The sequence below is a fragment of the Antechinus flavipes genome, chromosome 4 (assembly GCF_016432865.1).
Source record: "Antechinus flavipes isolate AdamAnt ecotype Samford, QLD, Australia chromosome 4, AdamAnt_v2, whole genome shotgun sequence".
Lineage (NCBI taxonomy): Eukaryota > Metazoa > Chordata > Mammalia > Dasyuromorphia > Dasyuridae > Antechinus > Antechinus flavipes.
In genome coordinates this window covers 9127152-9135118 of record NC_067401.1, presented here as the reverse complement: position 1 = coordinate 9135118, position 7967 = coordinate 9127152, and positions in this window count along the sequence as shown.

Genomic DNA, 7967 nt, shown 5'->3' with positions numbered 1-7967 from the left:
CGCCTCTCCCCCGGTCTCCGTCTGTCTCCTTTTCCTCTTAACAATAAGTAAGCTGTGCATTTATGTTTTTCCTCCCAGGTTATTTATACCTTCTGAATTCAATTCTCCCTGTGCAACAAGAAAACTGTTTGGTTCTGCACACATATATTGTATCTAGGATATACTGCAACCCATTCAACATGTAAAGGACTCTTGCCATCTGGGGGAAGGGGTGGAGGGAGGGAGGGGAAAAATCGGAACAGAAATGAATGCAAGGGATAATGCTGTAAAAAATTACCCTGGCATGCGTTCTATCAATAAAAAAAATTATTTAAAAAATATAAAAAAAAAAACAAAAAAAAAACAATAAGTAAGCTGATCACTAACAAAATCCAACAGTCAGAGTTACAGAGAGAAATTCCATTTAAAGTAACTACTGATAGTATAAAATACTTAGGAATCTATCTGCCAAGGGAAAATCAGAAACTTTATGAGCAAAACTACCAAACACTTTTCACACAAATTAAATCTGATCTAATCAATTGGAAAAATAGTAAATGCTCTTGGATAGGGTGAGCAAATATAATAAAGATGATAATACTACCTAATCTATTTAGCGCTATACCAATCAGACTCCCCAAAAACTATTTTAATGACCTAGAAAAAATAACAACAAAGTTCATCTGGAAAAACAAAAGGTAAAGAATTTCAAGGGAATTAATGAAAAAAATCAAATGAAGGTGGCCTAGATGTACCTGATCTAAAATTATATTATAAAGCAGCAGTTACCAAAACCATTTGGTATTGGCTAAGGAGTAGATTAGTTGATCAGTGGAACAGGTTAGGTTCAAAGGACAAAAGAGTCAATAACTATAGCAATCTAATGTTTGACAAACCCAGATACCCCAGCTTTTTGGGATAAGAATTTACTGTTTGACAAAAATTGCTGGGAAAATTGGAAATTAGTATGGCAGAAATTAGGTATTGACCCATACTTAACACCTCATACCAAGATAAGGTCAAAATGGATTCATGACCTAGGCATAAAGAATGAGATTATAAATAAATTAGAGGAACACAGAATAGTTTACCTCTCAGACCTGTGGAGGAGGGAGGAATTTATGACCAAAGAAGAACTACAGATCATTACTGATCACAAAATAGAAAATTTTGATTATATCAAATTGAAAAGTTTTTGTACAAACAAAACTAATGCAGACAAGATTAGAAGGAAAGCAATAAACAGGGAAACTATTTTTACAGTCAAAGGTTCTGATAAAGGCCTCATTTCTAAAATATATAGAGAATTGATTCTAATTTATAAGAAATCAAGCCATTCTCCAATTGATAAATGGTCAAAGGACATGAACGGACAATTCTCAGACGAAGAAATTGAAACTATTTCTAGCCATATGAAAAGATGCTCCAAGTCATTATTAATCAGAGAAATGCAAATGAAGACAACTCTGAGATACCACCACACACCTGTCAGGCTGGCTAGAATGACAGGGAAAGATAATGTGGAATGTTGGAGGGGATATGGGAAAACAGAGACACTGATACATTGTTGGTGGAATTGTGAACACATCCAGCCATTCTGGAGAGCGATTTGGAACTATGCTCAAAAAGTTATCAAACTGTACATACCCTTTGACCCAGCAGTGTTTCTACTGGGCTTATACCCCAAAGGGATACTAAAGAAGGGAAAGGGATCTTTATGTGCATGAATGTTTGTGGCAGCCCTGTTTGTAGTGGCCAGAAATGGAAACTGAGTGGATGCCCATTAATTGGAGAATGGCTGAATAAATTGTGGTACATGAATATTAGAAATATAAGAAATGGCCAGCAGGATGATTTCAGAAAGGCCTGGAGAGACTTACACAAACTGATGCTGAGTGAAACGAGCAGAGCCAGGAGATCATTATATACTTCAACAACAATACTATATGATGATCAATTCTGATGGACGTGGCCCTCTTCAGCAATGAGATGAACCAAATCAGTTCCAATGGAGCAGTAATGAACTGAACCAGCTACACCCAGCGAAAGAACTCTGGGAGATGACTAAGAACCATTACATTGAATTCTCGATCCCTATATTTTTGCCCGCCTGCATTTTGGATTTCCTTCACAGGCTAATTGTACAATATTTGAGTCCGATTCTTTTTGTACACCAAAATAATGTTTTAATCAAGTATACTTATTGTGTATCTAATTTATACTTTAATATATTTAACATCTACTGGTCATCCTGCCATCTAGGGGAGGGGGTAGGGGAAAGGAGGGGAAAAATTGGAACAAAAGGTTTGGCAATTGTCAATACTGTAAAATTACCCATGCATATAACTTGTAAATAAAAAGCTATTTAAAAAAAAAACAACAAAAAAAGTAAGCTGGAGCTACCACATGTACACTTTCTCTCTTATCTCCTCTCTTCTCCTTTCTGTTCTCTCTTTCTCTCTCTTTGTTCCTGTCTCTTTCTTCTCCTTTCTTTTCTCCCCATCCTTCTAGATCTAGCATCAGAGTGCTGCAATCTTAGATGTGTTCATTTTGAGCTTTAATTAAAAAGATGATTTTTTGTTTCTGGAAGAATCTCTAGGTAGATTTGCATATTTCTATTAGACCCAAAGTTCCTGGAGTACCCCGTTGTCACTTCAGATTTGGGCATTCTGGGACGGCGCCTGACTGCCCATTTTTACACCTTCAAGGTGGGAGCAGAGCCGTGGTGACATTCTCTGAGGAGAACATTTGGCAGGGCTGATCTTGTGTGGGATCTCTGGGCCTGGTCCATATATTACAGGACTACAAAAAAGCTGCTACCCTATCGCCTCCCTGGGCTATCCAGTCTCCCAAGCAGTTGGATGTAACATCTCTCACAGGTCCATGACAGGTTTATTAGCTCTGATAGGGAAAATCTGTAGGCTTGAGGGGAAGCCTCCTGGATACTAGCCCTCTCTTTCTGGCTTGGGACTCCATTCAGTTGGAATGAGAACAATTACTCCACCATAGCCAGTGGTCTTGTTATCTCTGGAAAGGCGAAAGAGAAGTAGTCACTAAGTCTGTGGAAGAATAGGCCCCTCGGGCTTGGGAGCAACCCGGTGACCTCCTGGCCAAGGGCTGGACCAGAGAAATCTGGAGTAGATGTCAAAGTCTTTCTCTTTTCACATAAGGTTTTACATTAAGGGAGAAGAGGAAGTGAAGAACTGTCTAGGGTACTTACTTCCCCATGTGGCCTCAGTCTAGACATAGTCGGTCTTTGGCCTGGACCTCTGTCCCTTCCTCCCTCTTCCCCAGCCTCAGCCTTCATTTCTACCCTGGGCCTCTCCTCCCTTCTATCACTTAGCCTGCCTCTCCTCGAAGGCCCAGCTCAATGGCCACACCATGTAATTCGATTCCTTCCTTGATTTCTCCAGTGGTTAGTGCTTTTCCCTGGGAAATGGCTTTAAATCTACTTTATATTGATTTCTCTGCATCCATGTCCCTTTTCTCCCATAGGATGTAAACTTCTCCAGGACTGGGATTGCTTTGTCTTTGGAATCTATAGTCCCGGTCTGGTGCCCTGCATCTATTTCTCTCAGAGCTGTGATTTTGTGGACATACGGCATGACCAGTTAGGAACATCCCACTGGCAATAACTTATCCTCGGCTGCCTCGGGGTACTGAGAAATGCAATGACTTGTGGAGGGTCACCCAGCAGAGAGGGCAAGGCTCCCTGACGCTGAGGCTGTCTCTCTTTGTACCTCCCACTGCACAGCCTCTTGCTTTGCACATAGTAGGGCTTTCACGATTGAGGGAACAGATGGCCCATGAGTATTTGGAGTCTTCTTTTCCATCGGCGGGGAATGGGGCACCCCTTCTGAGCCCCCAGTGCTCAGCCCTCTTGTTTCTGCTCTCCCTGCGGTTTGTCTTACAAGCAGCAAATCAAAGCCCCCAATGCTTTTCACACTTAGTGTAACAGCAAAAAATGAAGAGATCTTGAGTTATGGGGCCCCAGGAAATTGGGGCTTTGAGGGATACAGCTTGGGTGGAAGCCTGGGGCACGTGAGCGTCTGTGGCGGCCTCCTGCTCTGAGCCAGATAAGAGAGCTGAAAAACCCATCCCACCAGAAAGGGAGGTGATGAAGCTTTGAGTTCTTTGGCTCTCACCCCTTCTCTTTTTCTGAAATGAGCTTCAGAGGCCAGGGAACACAAGGAAATGGAAAGAGGTCCACCACAAAAGCCAGAAGAACTAACTTCGGCAACCTCCTTGCATGTCAAGGGACCTCTGTAACAGGAGTCAGATTGAGTCATCTCTACCTTCCTTTCCAATTTCTGACAATGTTTTGTTTCTCCATATAGCATCTCAAAACTCTAGCCTGCTATGATTTTCTGCTAAAACAGTTTCTATTTCCTGGAGCTCTTGTTGGTCTTTGAATTTAAAATAAAAGAGAATAATTTTGAGACTGGAAAAATGAGAATTACCAATGAGAAATCTAAATTCTTTTTTATTTCTTTCTTTTATTTTTAAACATAAGTAGTATGTGATTTTCCCAAATACATATAAAGATAATTTTCAACATTCATTTTTTAAACAAGATTTTTGCATTGCAATTTTTTATTCCTCTTTCCCTCTCCTTCCACTCCCTAAGATGGCAAGCAATTTGATATACTTTCTACATCTGCATAGATTAGTTTTTTAAATGACAACTTAATAGCAAACTAAATAGTCCCACTAATTTTGCTATTGCTTACATTTAAATGTTAATCCTAACACTTAAAATGTCAAAACAGCTTTGATATCAGTCTCTCTAATCAGGGGTTCTCAAACTTTTTAAATAGGGGGCCAGTTCACTGTCCCTCAGACTGTTGGAGGGCCAGACTATAGTAAAAACAAAAACTTTGTTTTGTGGGCCTTTAAATAAAGAAACTTCATAGCCCTGGGTGAGGGGGATAAATGTCCTCAGCTGCCGCATCTGGCCCGCGGGCTGGACCCTCTAAGTTTTCATTGGGATTCTTGGTCCATCCACCATCTTTGCTTTTCTCCTTGAAAGGCCAGAGGTTGGTTATACTTATTCTTCATATTATTTAATAATTTTAAAATAATCTTTTATATCCCTCACATGTGTGAGTCTTCCCAACAATAGAATCGTTAACTACATTAATGTACCACAACATGTTTAACCATTCTGTTATTATTGACTATTTAACTTGCTTCTAGATTTAGGAAATTATAATCGATGCTACTATGAGAAATCTTTTAACAGATCTATTATTAAAAAAAAAATAACTCCTTCAGGGTATATCCCAGTAGGGTAATTATTTAGTTAAAGGGTATGATAACTTTTATTATTTTTACCGCATTGCAATTCCACCAACAATGAATGAGTATATTTGTGGAATGAATGCATTTTCCCAGTCCTCCTTTATTTGCCTGCTAATCCATCTCATAGCTGCATGATACTCCAGTTTATAAAGAACTGAATAAAAATCATGAGAAAAGGTCAGCCTAGTTCCTGTACTTTGATAATATTAAAGATTTAGTGATGGACTTGGATAAATTGAGTTGTCAGATTCAGATCAGAGACAACTTCAATGACATCTGTGTTTCTTCATTGCTATCTGCTACCTTTTAGCTCTGAAAATGGATGGAATAAAAATAAATATGTCGGTAGCTCACAGAGCAAGACCATGAGAGCAAGAGCCCGTTTCTGAATGCTGAATGATAAATGTGAAAGGTCAACTATGAGGTGAGCTGGATTTAACTCAACTTGTCAACAAATTTTACTCTTTGAAGATCTCAGAACTCAGATTTGGGAGTGGAAATAATATGTCATGCCTTAAATCCCACCACCCGAAATGGCTTTAGAATCTTTGGAGGAAGAAAAAGAAACTGCTCACATCAGAGATGGGATGAGTTCTAGGATCAAATCTTCTAGTAGGAAAAGGGGGATTTGATGGGTAGCAGTAGCTTCAGGATTATTAGTAATCTCCAAAGTGAGAGTTTAGGGGTCCAGCTTTCTTTTTATACAGAGAAGGGGAATTTCATGAATAAATGCTCAGACAGAAGTTTGTGAATGTGACCTCAGTACTGGGTAGGTCATCAGGAAGTTCTGAAAGCCCCTTGTTATGGAGAGTCCAGAGGTCGTAGTCTGATTCCCAGGCAGTTCAAGTCCCAAAGGAAGGGAGAACCCAGACATACCTTCTTTCTGGAGAAGTCCAGTCCCTCCAGGTATTAGGGATTCAGGAGAATGTTAAGGTTTTGCCTTTTAGAAACCTCAGCTTTGTTCCCTTTGAGGGAGGAATTTAATTCCTCAGATGAGAAATAGAATTTCCTCCCTAGACCAATTCCCTTCTTATTTAATTTATTTAATAAGAATTAGTTCTATAATTGATAAATGATGGACAGAAGCAGCTACATCCAAAGAAAGAACACTGGGAAATGAATGTGAACTATTTACATTTTTGTTTTTCTTCCTGGGTTATTTTTACCTTCTGAATCCAATTCTCCCTGTGCAACAAGAGAACTGTTCAGTTCTGCAAACATATATTGTATCTAGGATATACTGCAACATATCTAACATATATAGGACTGCTTGCCATCTGGGGGAGGGGAAAAATCAGAACAGAAGCGAGTGCAAGGGATAATGTTGTAAAAATTACCCTGGCATGGGTTCTGTCGATATAAAGTTATTATAAAATAAAAAACAATAAAAAAGAATTAGTTCTATTTTTGTGGTTTCACAGTAGTGTGCTCAAGGTCCACACTCAATGCTATGTCCTTGGTATATTTCCTGTCTTATTATGCTTTTGTACGATTGAATGTCAAAACACATAGGTTGTTTTACTTCAAGCCTTCTTAATAAATAAATAAAAATATAACTATACCATCTGCAGATGAAAATATATCATCTGTAGCTTTTATAAACCCTGGCAGTCCTTATCCCAATCCTCCAATCAGACCAATTCCTTCTTATTTAATAAGAATTAGTTCTATTTTTGTGGTTTCACAGTAGTGTGCTCAAGGTCCACACTCAATGCTATGTCCTTGGTATATTTCCTGTCTTATTATACTTTTACACTATTGAATGTCAAACCACATAGGTTGTTTTACTTCAAGCCTTATTACTAAATAAATAAATAAACATAGCGATACCATCTGTATATGTAAGTATATCATCTGTAGCATTTATAAGCCCTGGCAGTCCTTATCCCAACATTCTGTCACAGTCAGATTTCTCTTGGGAGCAAACCTGGCTGGCCACATTATCTCCTCAGGGTTCTGGGAGCCCCCTCTTCCCCCCCCCCCTAGGCTGGGGTCTGTTTTTAATGCTATCAGCCTGAGCCCCATTCCAGTGTATCTCCCCAACACTAATCACCAGTTGTAATGAATTTTTTTCCAGTGGTTAGTGACCTAGTGTTTCTTAGCAACAGTTAACCACGGGGTATTTACTGAGAAGATGGAGCAGGAACAGATAAATAAACAGTTCTCTTTCAGGGGCAGTTTAACAACTGACTCACCAACAAAGTATGTATGACACACTTTTAAGTTTAATTTGCATCATTGTCAATTTTTCCATCACTTTCTAAAATCTAGATAATCCACAAAACCATAAATCAAGCTCTGATGGGTAGGTTTGCAAGTTTCTGAGGGTACATGTTTGCACTGAAAGTTTTACAACCAGCTCTTTCCTGATAAGAGTGGAATCTGCCTTAAGGCAGTTGTTAAGGAGCATTCACCTTACAGTATCATTTCTGGAGACAGCAGAGAGGATGAGCGGCTCTCTCTGTCTTGGTTGCCTTTGATCCATAGCAGAGCTGGGTCAGCCAAGTTGCTCCGGGGTTTGCTCTGTCCTGGGCAGAGCCCACTCTCCTGACCTTTTAAAATTCACAAGGTCAGAGCCTAGACTGATCCTCCAGAGGAAAAAAATAAGAAAGAACAAAGACGGAGGCCAGAATAGTCCCGGGATGGAGAGGCCTCCCTACCTAGAACCTTCGAGCACGTTTTTCTCA